At 33.8% G+C, this 18,310-nt stretch overlaps 1 pseudogene; it reads left to right on the top strand.

Moving 5' to 3' along the window:
- Window positions 1-59: 59 nt before the first annotated feature.
- On the top strand, window positions 60-10,457 carry LOC134258937 (E3 ubiquitin-protein ligase Mdm2-like; annotated as a pseudogene).
- The last annotated feature ends 7,853 nt before the right edge of the window (window positions 10,458-18,310 follow it).

Here is an 18,310-nt window from a genome sequence, read left to right as displayed (position 1 = left end):
TTTAATAGCTGCATATTATTACATGTAGTATGATGTATTACTAAGATACAATAACATTATTTAATTTTTTTGAATTTCTTTCTCTTAGTATGGCAGAGCGTCAGAAAGATAAACCGGTTCTTAAAGATGGAATGGATCGAGGTCAGGTATGTATTTGCTTGGTTGATTTACTAAGGACAGGAAATGTGTTTTATCTAAATTTTGTCATTTTTAACAATGACGAAATTGTGAGAGTCGAAAACGCTTGTTCAGACTTGTCTGCAACAAGGAATTATTACTACATTATAAAATGTGTGGATTTAAAAGTTTTGCGCACATTTCTGTAACCATGGATTCTCTGTTTAGGCGGTTTGTTGCTGTGGTTAATATTAGTGAGGTAAAATTTAAAATCATTTTGAAAAGAAACATTAATGAATTTAAAGTTTAAGTAATTTGGAGGGAAATATCTTGGAGGAAGAAAAGTTCACTTCAAATTTTCTTGATATGAAAAAAAATTATTTTATGCATATGGTAATAATGACATGAATAAATTTATATTTTTAATTAAAAAAAAAAAATTATAATAGTGGCATTCACATCTAGTGATTAGAATTTTTAAATGTTTTAGAAAAAATTGTCATATTTTAAAAGGCAAAATTATTTCATAGTGAGAAAACATTCTGTCCAATGTTTAAGATGGAATTACCATGATTTCAGTTGTCTGATCTTTAAAGCTTAAAAAAGTTTATTGTTTAAATTAACTTTAAAAATTTGGAAATTAATAGAAATGCATTGTACAATCTAAAATAGCAGAAAATTAATATATCCGTAGATATCGAAAGTACAATTCAGTTTTTAGAGAGATACTGAAAAAATTAGACCTAATTAATTTATGAATCATTCTAATGCAGGAAAGCAATACAGCAAGACAAAATTCAGAGGAAAAAAATTCCATTGGTGAGAGGGAAGAAAAAGAGAAGTCTGCTTTAAAACCAGAGCAGTGTTCCCCAGGTCTAGCGAGGGCAACGAACCAGCAACCTCAGGGTGGCAGTCGGATAGCAGGTCCCTCCCACATTGTGGTGGCAGAGGAGATAACAGTTGGTGTACCCCTGGTAAGGAAAAAATAGCAGCCACATTCTTAAAACCCAGTATCCATATGCTTAATATGCATATCTGTTCTTTGAATGTGAAGAGTTTTCATAATGATGAGCTATAATGATAAAACATTTGATGACATGAAAGCTGAATGCAAGCAAAGTGATGACTCAAAGCAGATATATCTACACAGCATGTATAGATTAATTTTGCTTTAAATGAACTTCATGAATTTAGGAATTCTGTTTGTCCAAAGATTTCCTGTTTCCTTCTACATGAAATTTCTTCCTTAATTATCCAGTAATGTTCAAACTTGACATTTAATTATGCTGTTTCAATGGGCAGTGAAAAATATGGAATGAAGTTTTATTCATTTTCTCATTTTGAGTGACAATATAGATTTCAATTTTTTTTGTCTTAAAAATAACAAGCAAATATGAGGGGTTATCAAAAAGTTTGTGGACTAGCACCATAAAATTAAAACCACTTTAGGCACATCAATGAATTCTTAAATATCTAGTAAGCATAATCTTTTCTATCTTAAGAATAAACCATAAATTCTAAATTTTATTTTTTAATAAATTAGTTATTGTTTTTGTAAGCAATGGTATGTCCAGGCGGTACAACCTCGAACACAACGTTTTTGCGTCCTATGTGTATAGAGAAAAACTCTTTGTATGCAACATTTGACATCCAAAAATCCGCGTGCATTTAGGTATGTGTCGGGACACAATTGTTCTATAAAATATGAAATTTTCACTTTATTCTGGAAGTTCTATGAAAAAACTGGTAAAATCTAAGAAATGTTTAAACTGGCTACAGGGAAATAATATGCATCCAGAATACTTGTCTTTTGATGTCAAAGTAGATTCAGAGAGAAAAGGGATACACAGTTAATGTCGATTTGTAGTCAAGGTGTGAAAAATCAATCGCGTCAAAAAATGACATTGATCATGTGTTGTAGATATTGAACTCCCAAATACGAAGTATACTTGCACAATCAAGCAAGGGTCTCTCCTAATTTATAAATCCATTTTGAATATTATATTCATTGAAAGCCGCTGTTTATGAAATTGTAGAATCATATAAACAAGGCGGGTTTAAGTCCTTACTCAGCTCCAGGGAATCTCATCCATAAAAAGTGCATGAAGTAGAAGAAAAGGACATTGAAAAACAATTACGTTGTTGGACGTCATGAAAATAAACGACGACAGCTCCGGGTGGTCATAATGTCATTTTTATTTTATAATAATTTGGCAAATAATGAACATATCAAACTAAAATTTTCAACAATTCTTTATTTTTGTTGTTTTATGTTCCATATAAATTTTGAGAGCACACACTACATAGTACTAATTTTATAGCCTCAGTCCATGAACTTTTTGATAACCCCTTGTAGATACTTTGAAATACATACTGTACATGTTTTGACACAATATATCATATATATTACCAGATATATATATATTATTATAACAGTATTTCCGAAGGGAATTTCCACACTTTCCAACTTAGACTTTTTGGCCATATTTTGAATAACGAGATGAACAGTTTGTCAGCACCACTCCTCTTAAACTGTTGTACATACGGCTCTTCGGATCAACCTATGCAAATATTTAGGAATGATAAATTTATTATATACCCCCTTATAAATAGCTAAATATAGATGTGAAGATTTTTTTGCAATTATTGTATAATATTTATTCATAAAACAAAGCATGCCTTTCAATGGATGTTTTCACCGTCAAGAAAAAAATGTCATGTTTTTGATACTAGCTCACTTTTTCTTTCAGAGAGTGGTGATTTGGATTGACAAAAATAACAGTGTGGTGATCTGGAAAATTTGAAATACATACTGTAAAATTAACAGTAACAAAAACAAGGAAATTGATGGGTATATAATAAATAATATTATATCAATGTGGAGATGTTGAGATAGAGAAGAATCCAAATACATAATTCAAATAAAAACCTGAAAACTTTTCTTTAAAAAGAACAACTAGAAATTCCCATATTACAGTCCAGCCTACTGAACCAAATTGCAAACAGTCATTTAAGCATGCGTGTTCTTTTACAGTTTTACCCAGGACCTCATCTAACTGAAAAAAAAGTTTTCTAGTCTGATATGTATTATCATAAACCTATATATAGTACACATTAATTCTTTTTTGTCCAACAGTTCCGACCAAAGAAAGAATTCTTAAAGATACTTAAAAATGGTGGAGCTGAAAGCAATTTCTTTACAAAGAAAGAGGTATGATATTTTCTTTATGAGAATAATGATATTTTCTTAATGAGAATATAACTTATTAAGTGATATTCAAATATGAGGATTGAATCACAATAATTTTTATTTTTTGATCAGATCATCCACTGCTTAAAGGAATATATAGGAAAGAGGCGTTTGTATAACCCTTATGACCCGAGTGAAGTCAACTGCGGCCAGGACGAACTCAGTGAGGTGTTTGGTGTTCAGAAATTTACCATCGCTGATGTTCTGTAAGTTAAATAGTATTTTGTGTGCTAGCTGAATTCATCAGTTAGGGATAAAGTACAAAACTTGGTTTTATTTTTTTAAATAATATATAATTTTAAATGAAAAATTAATATTTTTACATACAGCCAAATCTATGGCCATTTGTGCGGTGTGCGTAAACTTTTTAGAATATGGGCCATAACTCAAGAACCCCTTGGCCAATCAGTACCAAATTTGTCACAGGGTATCTTGGCCAAAGGGCTACCATTCACTTCTAAAACAAGGGTTGGGACCCTTAAACAAGGGGAGATAATCAGGAAAACAAAACCAAAAGTACTGGTTGCTAAAAAATCTTCTTCTCCATAACCACCAGGCAGATTTTCACCAAACTTACATACAAGGATCAGGATATGTCGAAGATTAAAATTCTTGCAAGGGAATTACCCTTGGGCAAAGGGCGTGGTCTCAAGGTCACTTCAAAGTTGACCTAAATTTACAATTAATAAAAACGTGTATATTTTGCTTAATAAGGACTAGGATCATCAAATCTTGTAAGTTGATGCATCTTACGACTTCACATCATGTTAACTCAAAAGTAGGTCATGGTGACCTACTTTTTAAATTTTGTGGGGATTTGTTTTCAAATTGATTTGAAGGCATATTTTGGACACTTTAAGGCCTATGATCATCAAACTTTGTCAGTTGATGCATCTTGGGTCTTCAAGCAATGTCAACTTAAAAGTAGATCACCGTGACCTACTTTTTGAACTTTATGACTTATCCCTTTAAAAACATTTAATCCCATTATTTCAGACACTGGGAGGTTTAGAATCATCAAATCTTGTACTTTGATGCATCTTGGGACCTTATAACATATTTATGAAAGTAGGTCACTGTGACCTACTTTTTGAATTTTTGCCGACATTTGTTTTCAAATTGTTTAAAATATTTTGATTACCTTTAGACCTACCATCATCAAACTTGGTCAGTAGATGCATCTTGGGTCTTTGAAAAATGTCGACCAAAATGTAGGTCATGATGACCTACTTTCGACATTTTATGGCTATATTTTTCTCCATTACTTATTGGCTTAGAATCATCAAACTTTGTGAGTTGATGCATCTTGGGTTTTTGGATCAGTGATGACCAAAAAGTAGGTCATGGTGACCTATTAGTAATTTTGTGGCTATAATTAAGTATCTTGGTACTTATTGACCTAAAATCATTAAACTTTGTTGATGCATCTTGGGTTTTCGGAGATTGTACATTAAAAAGTAGGTCATAGTGACCTACTTTTGACATTTTATGGCTATATTTAAGTATCCAGGCAGTTATTGGCTAAGAATCATCAAACTTTGTCAGTTGAGGAATCTTGGGTTTTCCGAGAATGTCGACCAAAAAGTAGGTCACAGTGAATATTCAGGTACATATTAGCTTAGAATCATCAAATTTTGTCAGTTTAGGCACCTTGGGTTTTCAGAGAATGCAGGACGACTAAAAAGTAGGTCAACGTGACGTACTTTTCACATTTTATGGCTATATTTAATTATATCTGGTACTTATTGGCTCGGAATCATCAAACTTTGTCAGTTGAGGCATCTTGGGTTTTAACAAAGTCGCTGTAGGTCACCGTGACCTACTGTTGAATATTTCAGGTATTTATTGGCTTAGAATCATCAAATTTTGTCAGTTTAGGCATCTTGGGTTTTTGGATAACGTTTTAAAAAGTAGGTCACCATGACCTACTTTTGACATTTGATGGCTATATTTAGATTATCTCTGGTACTAATTGGCTTAGAATCGTCAGACTTTGTCAGATGATGCATTTGGGTTTTCAGAGAATGTTGACCAAAAAGTAGGTCATGGTGACCTACTTTTGAATATCTCAGGTACTTATTTAAGGACAGATGATGTCAAACAATCTTTTTCTTTAAAATTATTTTTATCATGTCACAAGTTTATAAAAGTGGATGGTTCTTAGAATTTTTTCTTGAAATGGAATATGAAAAAGACTTGGAAAATATTAGTAATATTGCAATGAAAACACAAATATAGACAAATCACATTCATTAAACATTGAAGGTAAAATAAATTTTTGAATATGTTATTGATACTAAAAGTGTAAAGTAAACTTGCATAGATCTTATACCGAGTGATTTTATTCAGTAGGAAAAGCTAAATTTAAAAATCAGCCTATGTGATATTGCCACTTTTTTATCATTTCGATCTTCCTCTTAAAATTCACCTGGCTTGGTATATTTTTCTAAGGTTTATATTACACTTTTAGCGCCATGATAACATACAAATTTATTTTCACCTGTAAATCTTTACTGAATGTGATTTGTCTATATTTTTTTTATCTGAAATATTACTAATATTTTCCAAATCTATTTCATTCCAGGTTACTTTTTAGCAAAAATTCTAAGAACCATCCACTTTTCATACATGTAACTTGTGACATGATATTTAATCTTTTTTAAAGAAAAAATTTGAAGTATCAATCTGTCCTTAATTAGAATCATCAGTCTTTGTCAATTAATGTATCTTGAGTTCAGAAAATTTCAATAAAAATCGTAGGTCACTGTACCTACTTGAAATTTTATAATTATATTATAATATCTTATCCTTAACTGGCTAAATATTATCAAACTTCGTAAGTTGATGCATTTGGGTTTATGATACTAATAGAGTATGGAGGCTTCAAAGAAGTGATAGATTGTACAATTTATGCAGAAGATATTCAAGGCCCTTGGGCCTCTTGTTTAAAAAAAAGTATTATTTTAATGGAAGGGGAATATTTTTACATACAGCCAAATCTTGTTATTTCGTACTCCATGTGACCAAGGAAAAACATTTTTCGAAATGTCCAATACTCAGTAATTTGAGATATCAAGAGTAAAATATGAAAGATGTTTGTTATTTTTGGGCTTTCCAATCACTTTGACACATTTCAGAAGTTCAAAATGTAATTTGGAACAATGTTTATCATTGTGTTGTATTGCCATTTTACAAAAGAGAAACAGGATCTTTTCTTGTTCATTAGGAATTTGATCCATAAAAACTGCTACCAGCTCCTCAGACACATGTCTGAAGAGAAGCATTGCTGGTTACCAGACCTCTCCCTAGAAACCAACAGGAAACTGGTGCTGCCCCCTCACAGGACACCGCAGCTACAGGGGAGGTAAGTTAGACTTAATTAAATTTCTTTTATTAAATTTTCTGAACAGTACATCCATGAAAATTTCAGAAAAATTAATTATTGGATGGGATAAAATGTTAAATGTCGGGATGGGGTATAAACAACAAATAATGGGATCCTTAAAACCCCAAATGACATTTTGAGGGTTGACAAATATTTTCAATACATGCATGAATTTTGTTAGCCCTACAGTATTTAGAATTCACTTACAGGTCCATCATTACCAAGTACTGGCCCCTCCACTTCAAAATACATCTGTAAAGTCAACATCCACATCACCACAGGGGGGCGCCTAGGAGGACCACAAGGGGCGCCAGAGAGGGAACAGCAGGAGACGCAGGCGGAAGTGCAAAAAGAAATATTTTTTGAAAGCAGTTAAAGAACAGCTCGGAAGCAGGACCCAGCCAAAGTTAGTATTAAAATTTTATTTTATGACTGAAAATGGTTCTTTTTCATGTTCTGAAATTGGTGTCCACATGTTTAAATGATGTGTATACTTTTTGATATTTGTGATATTCTTTTAACCATTACTTTAAAAAGCTTTTTAATAAGAAAGACCTTTTCATATTCATACCTGACATTAATCATGTTAATCAAGATGAGATGTTTGGGTATTAGTAATTGACTGAATTTATTTACTTTTCAGATCGAGATCAGGCAGGTTGTTCAGGGTCTTCTGAATGTTTTGATCCATTGTACATTAAGGTGAAGGTGGATACTGACTCAGACACAGATCACACCAGTAACCAGGTAGTTATAATCAGAAGATTACTGATTACTCACATAATGCAGTGGTAATCAGCGCTGCATCAAAATTTAATCACTGACAAGTGCCTGCCTAAATTCCTTATATTTCCTCATACATAAATATACTGAGGGTGACACTGTTGATATTGGTATTAATGTTAAATAAAGTACAGTAAAACTTGATTATAACAGAGTCACTTGGATTTGTAAACGATGAAATTACTTCGCTATATCTGATATCCGTATGAGGAGATCGTTACATTTAAATTATATTGGGGATCCAAGATAACTTCATTATATCCATGCATTCACAATATCCATGTTCGTATTAAACGAGTTTTACTGTAAAGATTTATAAGACGTTTCTTATGCTTAGAGCATGTTCAATTTGTAAATCTCACAAAAAATATAATTGGATTTACAATTGACATACGGTAAATAGCCAGAAGAGAATGTAATGATATTTTTCTATTTCCTATAGCAGGATGGGTCGTCCAGTAGAATTGAGGAGTCCTCAGATGACCTGTGGTTCCTGGAGGAGGATCAGCAGGACTCGGACACGTTCTCGATCGAGTATGAGATAGTAGGATTCACAGCCTTCCGACATCATCTCACAGAATTCCTCCGTCGTATCAGGACAGGTGAGGCTTGTATACTCGACACAAATCTTTTCATGGACAGTGTCTTTGTTAAGTTTCATAAACCCTCTGCTTACTCTTATAAAATGTTGCTTTAATGCTCATGATTTTCCAAATAAATGTATTTTATGAGTAAAATACAAACAATTATATCATGTCACTGGCTTGCTGATGAGTTATTCCCCTTTATATACTTATTCTAAGATACATAGACATTATGAGATTCATAATGCATTTCTTGTTTAAAATGAGGTATTTTATGAATTCACTTATAAGTGTATATAGAAATGGTTGGAAAAACATTATTTAAAGTTTTTATATATTGAATTTTATGTATGAGCCAAGAAATGCATCAGTCTCAACTGTTTTCATCATTTTGTTGGTCGATTTCTGACAATAGAAAATAACACCTGTTAAATAAAAAAGGAACTTGCTGTATATATTTTAATATTGATGTTTTTGCATCAAGAAACGTTAGATTCATTTTTTTGGCCTTAGTTATGTTAGTGTGTATACATCTATAAAAATGAATTGTTCCCAATATATTTCTCTTGAAAGTGAAGATTGATTCCAGATTACTAATGTCTAATTAATAAGATTTCACTGTATTTATTCCGACTAAAAATTAGCAGAATTGTGCACATTTACATGTACTGTAATGTTTACGGGTACTTTACACAGGATGTGATTGTGGTTTGTTCATGACAGTGATGTGGAATTCTGGGCAGATGAGAGTGATACTTGTTTAATTTTTTAAAAATATATGTATATGACATAATTGCTTGCATTGTCGTGCTCTATAGTAAACAGTTGTGTAGTTTTCTTTATCTGATATATTGTTGATTTTATGTTCTTTCAAGTCCCTCTCAAGAATTTATCACTCGGTCCTGCACCACTTGCCGGTGGAGAGCTACAATTTTTTTTGTTCTGTACTTGTCACTCAGGGGCATTGGAATACCAATATACTCTAGAATTTTATTTTTGCAAGCAATAACCGTGTAATTACGTGAAAAATAGTTGCCTGAATAAAAAGTGATTTACAGTATTTTCTTCTATATGTTTATTCAAAATTACATACTCTAAATGTACATGCAGGTTTTAACTTATCCCTTCCTTATATCACAAGTCGCCCTGTGGCACAGTGGTTAGAGTTTCTGATTCTTAGAATCGCAAAGTAAGGAGTTCATCCTTGTTGCGTGGTTCCAAAACCAGGCAGGTCCTTTGGATGAGACCATATAGACCGAGGTCCCATACATGTCGCAGTAGGAGCGGCATGAAAACGTAGAGAAATAACCACAATTCGTGGAGATTTTGTCTCACTAATAAAGAGTAAATGTCTATCTCATGAAAATGTGTCAGGAAAATTTTGTGATCTACAGTAGTACATTTATCAACAATACATTTAGTTAGTCACATGGCTCCATATATTATTGATTCACAGAATTATTGAATGAAGGGAAATCAATTTACTGTGTTTTAGGTTTTTTCATTGATGCTTATTCCCATTTAATAATTTACTGCTTTTCCTTCAAAATGGATTTTGCATTGATTTTTATTTTCTTTTTCAGGATCATAACTTGTGCATGTGGTACAAAAAACACCCCTGTATACGGTCACTGTAAATTTTGCTGAAAATACGCCCGGGCTGGCTTGGAGAGAAAAGAAAGCGTTCACCCTCCAGTGAAGAAACAGACTCAAATAAAAAATGGAAGGAGGATAGTGAAACAGATACTCCAGATATTGTGAGTCACAAAAAGAGACACTGAAATCGGACTCCATAGATTCTGGAATTTGTCTTTCTAGCCAAGACACTGCATCGTCTCAAGCAGAACTTGTCCAGCTTGGGTCCAGGAGGATTTCACTGAATTATAGAAGTAAAGAATCCCCGGTTAAAAAAGCACCAGAGGATCCGTGTATAATTTGTTTGAAGAGACCTAAAAACGGGAGCATCATTCACGGGAGCACAGGGCATCAGGTTTGCTGTTACCCTTGTGCCAAACGCCTAAAGAGAAAGAAACGAAAATGTCCAGTATGCAGGCGTACCATCAAAAATGTCATAAGAAATTATGTTTTGTAAATCATGCAGGTCCATAATGCAAAGAATTGGCAAACTTTTGATTACTTATAATTTTGAAGAACATTTAATGACTATGGAATACCGGTATGCATGTACATATTGTTAATGTCTGCAGTAGATATACTGTATTTTAATTTTCTTGTAAGACATATATTTATGGTCTTATCCTTTCTTTGTTTTTGTATTGGATGCATTACTAAGTTATGCAAGTGCTAATTGCTGTGAACCAGACATGTATTATGTTCATGTAGTTCTTCTTATGTTGTTAGGTTTGTAATTTGTAAGGAATTTCATTTCAAATTTGTATGGGCTGTGAGGCTATTGTTATGAAGTTTTACATAAATTTATGTAAATTCTATAAATAAATGATAATTGTACATATTTATGGGAATTATTGTTTTGTTATGAATCCCTGTTTTTTGTTTCATTGTTAAGCACATTGTTTGACATTTTTTTCAGTTTCACATCTACACAGTCTGTTTTTATTAAAACCCCTTTGAGGAAGAGAGAGCATATTGCTTTGCTGCTGTCTGTCGGTCCACTATCAGTTTCTGTTCATTTTTTTGCGGAGGTTGCATATAATTGAAGTAATGAAATTTGGTATACAGATTTATCATAAGATTATCTAGGTTAAGTTCTATATTGGGTACAAAAAGCCATTTTGGACAGTTATGCCCCTTCAACTTAGAAAAATTTTAATTATATGCAGTTTCTAAAATTTGGTATATAGATTTTATCATAATAATATCTAGGTCAAGTTCTGTTTTGGAGTTTGATCAAGCCATTTTTGAAAGAGTTATACCCCTTGGACTTCGAAAAATTTCATTTATGTAGGGTAGGGAGGAGTAAATGTTTTAAAAAACATCTGTAAACTTTTTATTTAATTTGTATACTGTATTTGTTAGATGAAAAATGTGAGAATTCTGTATGTGCGAAAAAGGGAAATATTCAATTGTAGAAAAATTCAATTACTGTATTCAACTGTATTCAATTGGGTAGGAATTCAAATCACTGACCTAGCTGTTGCAGGACTTCAAAAATATTAATAATTATTTGTCAATCATTACAGTGTTTTCATAAGTGCTAGTATTCAACTTTTTTTCAAACTACATGTAATATATGTATAAATGTACTACTACCTCTTTTTTGTGAGCTTGATGTGAAAAGATACACAAGAATGGGAATTTTTTTCAAAATGTTTTATGAACTTTTATGAACAAACACATTATAAATACATGTAATGTATTGTAATTCTGAATTATTTTTTTTTAACCATTATGTATTATTTACATCCAATAGGAAAAAATTATTTTAGGAGGCAGCTAAAATAAGATGTTTTAATTTGTAAGTTCAAAGCAGCTAAAATAATTAAAAATAAATTATAAATTCAATGCTTGTTTATAGTGTATTTTTATAAACCAATTTATATAATCTTCATTGATTTTAATGTTACATGTTTTTTTTTTCATTTTGAAGTCTGATATTCATTGAAAAGAAATTACTGTGTAATGATAGCAGTAACATTTGTGGACATTAAAATTATGGAATTTGAATTTTCGTTTTAAACACATTATACCTTAAATTCACTTCCTGATGGAACGATTTGAATGTGGTTTGGCTGAACTTAACCAAACACACATAACTTGGTGAAAGAAAAACCTTTTGTTTGTTATTATTAAATTTCCACATAGTGGATGGGAGATGCCATTAGCAATCTGATAAATTGTTTGAAAATTAAGTCAAACATGAAGGTCAAGGTCACAGACAAATATAGAACATTTGGAGACATGTTTGCACAGGAAATGCACTTTTTATGCCTCCCTTTGTGGACTAGTCAGAAGTTATTTGTCTTATCCTAAGGTTTTGGAGAAAAATCAATATACTTTGGATACTTATATGTACATGTGAAAGCTCTGTCCTATCTGTTATGACCAAGGTTAGAGTTTTTGTTACAGACAGACAAACAGATGGATGAGATTTATGAAGGGGAGGGGCAAAAAATTTCAAATGTATAAGCAATATCATACAGTTCCGATTCCATAACTGTTTTTCTATAAGGAAACAATTATAGGCTAAATCTTTAGTTTTTTACCAGGCAGAGATATTCCGACATTTAAAAAAAAAGACACTATAGACGCATAATCACAAATGCATCCAGTATAAAAGATGGTATGATAACTAATGCATTGTGTCCAAGAACAATAAAATTTTTTTAAAAAAGTTTTTCATTGACATTTCGAAGTTATCGTTATCTTCATTTTACTAGAATTCAAGAATGATTTTGACATCGCATGTAGAAATGTTTTGATTAGTTACATTGCTAATAACATCAATTACATGTACATCCAAGACTCGAGATTCCTTAAACACAGTACACGCACTGAACACTTTGATTGGTTAAAATTACTAATAAATATTAATGAGGGAGTTGTCCCAGGGAGTAGTCCTTAGATGAGGCAAATAGACAGTTTTATGGTATTAATTTTATTTTATATTGAGTTATCACAGTAGAGGTAAAATAAAGAATAAAGCAATTAGAACCTTGCAAGAATCTTGTGGGTTTTCTATGCAGGACTCATATTGTGAATGATATCTGGTGACGATTGATACATATGTAAGTACTGTTAGATTGTAACGTTTCATATCTAAACAATTCTTACATTTTTAGCTCACCTGAGCCGAAGGCTCAAGTGAGCTTTTCTGATCACATTTTGTCCGTCATCCGTCCGTCTGTCTGTCCGTCTGTAAACTTTTCACATTTTTGACTTCTTCTCAAGAACCACTGGGCCAATTTTGACCAAACTTGGTACAAAGCATCCTTGGGTGAAGGGGAATATAAATTATTAAAATGAAGGGCCAAGTCCTCTCACAAGGGGAGATAATCAAGAAAAGACAAAAATAGGGTGGAGTCATTAAAAAATCTTCTCAAGAACCACAGGGTCAGAAAAGCTGAAACTTATGTGGAAGCATCCTAGGGTAGTGTAGATTCTAAATTGTTCAAATCATGACCTCCGGGAGAAGGGCGGGGCCACAATGGGGAATCAAAGTTTTACATCGAAATATATAGGAAAAATCTTTGAAAATCTTCTCAAGAACAACTGGGCCAGAAAAGCTGAAACTTATGTGGACTTTTAGCATTCTGGGGTAGTGTAGATTCTAAATTGTTCAAATCATGACCCCCGGGGGAAGGGCGGGGCCACAATGAGGAATCAAAGTTTTACATCGAAATATATTGGAAAAATCTTTGAAAATCTTCTTCTCAAGAACCACTGGGCTAGAAAAGCTGAAACTCATGTGGAAGCATTCTGGGGTAGTGTGGATTCTAAATTGTCCAAATCATGACCCCCGGGGGAAGGGCGGGGCCACAATGGGGAATCAAAGTTTTACATCGAAATATATAGGAAAAATCTTTGAAAATCTTCTGCTGAAGAACCACTGGGCCAGAAAAGCTGAAACTCCGTGGGCCTCTTGTTTAAATCACACTGTGAAATAAATTCTGTTTGAATCTACAAGTCACATTCTGCAATTATGGTCCAGAAAGTAACTGGTCTGGTAGGACAATTCTGTGTGGAGGGTACTTTGTCTAATGACGAGTGTTTTGTTTAATGACGAGGTGAATCAGACAAAGACGCACTGACAAACATCAATATCAAGCCCTGTTTTAGTTAAATCATTCTTTGTGTTCAACTATATAGTACTGTGCGTTTATCCACAAATTTCTTGATACCTTTGTGATAATATTGCATTGCCGGATAATTTCCATAGTTTTTCAACTCTCTTTATTCTGTTCTGTTTTTTAGCTCACCTGAGCCGAAGGCTCAAGTGAGCTTTTCTGATCACATTTTGTCTGTAGTCCATCTGTCCATCTGTCTGTCTGTAAACTTTTCACATTTTCGACTTCTTCTCAAGAACCGCTGGATCAATTTCAACCAAACTTGCCACAAAGCATCCTTGGTGAAGGGGATTCAAGTTTGTTTAAATGAAGGGCCACGCCCTCATTCAAGGGGAGATAATTGGGAATTAATAAAAGTTTGGTGGCATGTTTTAAAAATCTTCTTCTCAAGAACCACTGTGCCAGGAAAGCTGAAACTTATATGGAAGCATCCTTAGGTAGTGTAGATTCAAGTTTGTTCAAATCATGATCCCTGGGGGTAGGGCAGGGCCACAATGGCCGACCAAAGTTTTACATAGAAATATATAGGAAAATTCTTTAAAAATCTTCTTCTCTAGAACCACTGTGCCAGGAAAGCTCAAACTTATATGGAAGCATCCTCAGGTAGTGTAGATTCACGTTTGTTCAAATCATGACCCCCAGGGGTAGGGCGGGGCCACAATGGCTGACCATAGTTGTATATAAAAATATATAGGAGAATTCTTTAAAAATCTTCTTCTCAAAAATAACAAGAGGCCCAAGGGCCTTAAAATGCTCTTCTGATAAATTGTACAATCTATCACTTCTATTAGAAGCCTCCAACTCTATTATTATCATAAGACCCAAAATGCATCAACTGAACGAAGTTTTGATAATATTTAGCCAGTTAAGACTGAAGATATTATAATATAATTATAAAATACCATAAGTAGGTCCCAGTGACCTACCTTTTGATTGAAATTTTATGAGGACTCAAGATACATTAATTGACAAAGACTGATGATTCTGATTAAATAAGTACCTGAGATATTCAAAAGTTGGTCACCATGACCTACTTTTTGGTCAGCATTCTCTGAAAACCCAAGATGCATCATCAGACAAAGTTTGAAAATTCTAAGCCAATTAGTACCAGATATAATTAAATATAGCCATAAAATATCAAAAGTAGGTCACAGTGACCTACTTTTTGGTCAACGTTTTCTGAAAACTGACAAAGTTTGATGATTCTAAGCTAATACATACCTGAGATATTCAAAAGTAGGTCAAACACAAACTTTCTGCGTATGTCCTACCTAATATAAATGTATGGCTTAGTGACAGTCTAAGAAATCCGCGTAATTTTCTACACATTCGACATTCTACGAAAACCCATGATGCCTCAACTGACAAAGTTTGATGATTCTGAGCCATTAAGTACCAGATGTAATTAAATTTAGCCATAAAATGTCAAAAGTAGGTCACAATGACCTACTTTTTGGTCGACGTTCTACGAAAACCCATGATGCCTCAACTGACAAAGTTTGATGATTCTGAGCTAATACGTACCTAAGATATTCAAAAGTAGGTCACCATGACCTACTTTTTGGTCGTCACTCTCCGAAAACCCAAGATGCATCAATTCACAAAGTTTGATGATTCTAAGCCAGTATGTAGTGGAGATAATTAAATAAAGCCATAAAATGTCAAAAGTAGGTCACCGTGACCTACTTTTTGATTGTCACTTTCCGAAAACCAAATATGCATCGACTCACAAAGTTTGATGATTCTAAGCCAATAAATACCTAAGATACTTAAATATAGTCATAAAAGTAGGTCATCGTGACCTACATTTTGGTCGACATTTTTCAAAGACCCAAGATGCATCCACTGACCAAGTTTGATGATCGTAGGTCTGAAGGTAATCAAAATATGCATTTTAAACAATTTGAAAACAAATTTCGGCAAAATTCAAAAAGTAGGTCACGGTGACCTACTTTTTAAACAAATTTCCCAAGATGCATCAAAGTACAAAATTTGATGATTCAAAAAGTAGGTCACGGTGACCTACTTTTAAGTTGACATTGTTCGACTACCCAAGATGCATCAACTGACAAAGTTTGATGATCAAAGGCCTTAAAGTGTCCAAAATATGCCTTCAAATCAATTTGAAAACAAATCCCCGCAAAATTTAAAAAGTAGGTCACCGTGACCTACTTTTGAGTTAACATGATGTGAAGTCGTAAGATGCATAAACTTACAAGATTTGATGATCCTAGTCCTTCTAGTAAGCAAAATATACATGTTTTTATTAATTGTAAATTTAGGTCAACTTTGAAGTGACCATGCGACCACGCCCTTTGCCCCAGGGTAATTCCCCGTGCAAATTTTAATCTTCGATATATATCCTGATCCTTGTATGTAAGTTTGCTGAAAATCTGCCTGGTGGTTATGGAGAAGAAGATTTTTTTAGCAACCAGTACTTTTGGTTTTGTTTTCCTGATTATCTCCCCTTGTTTAAGGGTCCCAACCCTTATTTTAGTATAAATGGTAGCCCTTGGGCCAAGGATACCCAGGTGTGACAAACTTGGTACTGATTGGCCAAAGGGTTCTTGAGTTATGGCCCATATTCTAACTAGAAATATGTCCATAGGACATGAATGCCCCACTGAGGATATATTAGTAAAGCAACATGAAAATTTGTACGTGTATAAAATTTGATCAGTTTGGTTCCCGTAGGGCTTATAGTTACTAGGGAATAAAAATGTAGGTCAGATCCAGCATCTGAAGCAAGTTTTGTAGTGTCCATCCCTAGATGCATCATCCATGCAAGTTTAATTCAGATAGGGCTTATAGTTACTTGGGATTGAAAATTAGGTCAGATCCAGCATCCGAAGCAAGTCTAGTAGTGTTAGTGTCCATCCCTAGATGCATCATCCATGCAAGTTTGGTTCAGGTAGGGCTTATAGTTACTTGGGAATGAAAATATAGGTCAGATCCAGCATCCGAAGCAAGTCTGGTAGTGTCCATCCCTAAATGCATCATCCATGCAAGTTTGGTTCAGGCAGGGCTTATAGTTACTTGGGAATGAAAATATAGGTCAGATCCAGCATCCGAAGCAAGTCTGGTAGTGTACATCCCTAGATGCATCATCCATGCAAGTTTGGTTCAGGTAGGGTTTATAGTTACTTGGGAATGAAAATATAGGTCAGATCCAGCATCCGAAGCAAGTCTGGTAGTGTCCATCCCTAGATGCACCATCCATGCAAGTTTGGTCCAAGTTGGGCTTATAGTTCCTTTGGAATGGACCTGCTCCAAAAACTTTAATCTGGTCACTCGTCTGGAAAATGTAGGTCAGATCCAGCATCCGAAGCTAGTCTGGTAGTGTTCATCCCTAGATGCATCATCTGTGCAAGTTTGTATCCACATGTGAAGTTTGATAACACTATCTTGAATGGTATGTTTAAAACTGAGCTAAACACTAATTTAAGAAAAGTGAGGTCAAGGTCAAAGGAAAGGTCAAGGTCAAAAAATGTTGATGCAGTTGCATAGCTCTCATCAATGTCTATCAGCATAATTATGAAGTTTGATGAAAATATCTTGGATAGTTTCTTTGAAACTAAGCTTTCAACAGAGCTAAACGCAAAGTGTGATGGAAGGACAGAAGGACGGAAGGACGGAAGACGGACATGACAAACACTATATGCCCAGGACATATTCGTGGCGGGGCATAAAAAGTTTACTCACACCGCACAAATGGCCATAGCATTAGCTCTTTGAGCCTTTGGCTCAGAAGAGCTAACAAAGCCATAATTGACCATATTTATATGGAAGCATACTCAGGTAGTGTAGAAATCATGACCCCAGGGGATAGGGGCGGGGCCAAAATGGCCAGCCATAGTTTTACATAGGAATATATAGGAATTTTTGTAAATCTCCTTCTCAAAAATTGCAAAGCCATAATTGATCATATTTATATGGAAGCATCCTCAGGTAGTGTAGATTCAAGTTTGTTCAAATCATGACCCTGTGGGGTAGGGCGGGGCCATAATGGACAACCAAAGTTTTACATAGAAATATATAGGAAAATTCTTTAAAAATCTTCTTCTCAAGAATAGTAAAGTCATAATTGATTATATTTATATGGAAGTATCCTTCGGTAGTGTAGATTCAAGTTTGTTCAAATCATGACCCACAGTAGGACAGGGCCAAAATGGCCAATAAAAATTTTTTACAAAGAAATATATAGGAAAATTCTTTAAAAATCTTCTTCTCAAGAATAGTAAAGCCATAATTGATCATATTTATATGAGGAAACATCCTCAGGTTGTATAGATTCATGTTTGATCAGATCCACCACCCCTCGGGGTAGAGGAGCCCTGGGACTAGGACGACCAAAGTTTTTCATAAAAATATACAGAAAAAATCTTTAAAAAACTTCTTCTCAAAAATAGTAAAGTCATAATTGAAT

This window comes from Saccostrea cucullata, unplaced genomic scaffold (assembly GCF_032062105.1).
Source record: "Saccostrea cucullata isolate Sc308-1 unplaced genomic scaffold, CSIRO_AGI_Scuc_v1 ctg13039, whole genome shotgun sequence".
Lineage (NCBI taxonomy): Eukaryota > Metazoa > Mollusca > Bivalvia > Ostreida > Ostreidae > Saccostrea > Saccostrea cuccullata.
This window is presented reverse-complemented; position numbering and strand designations above follow the sequence as displayed.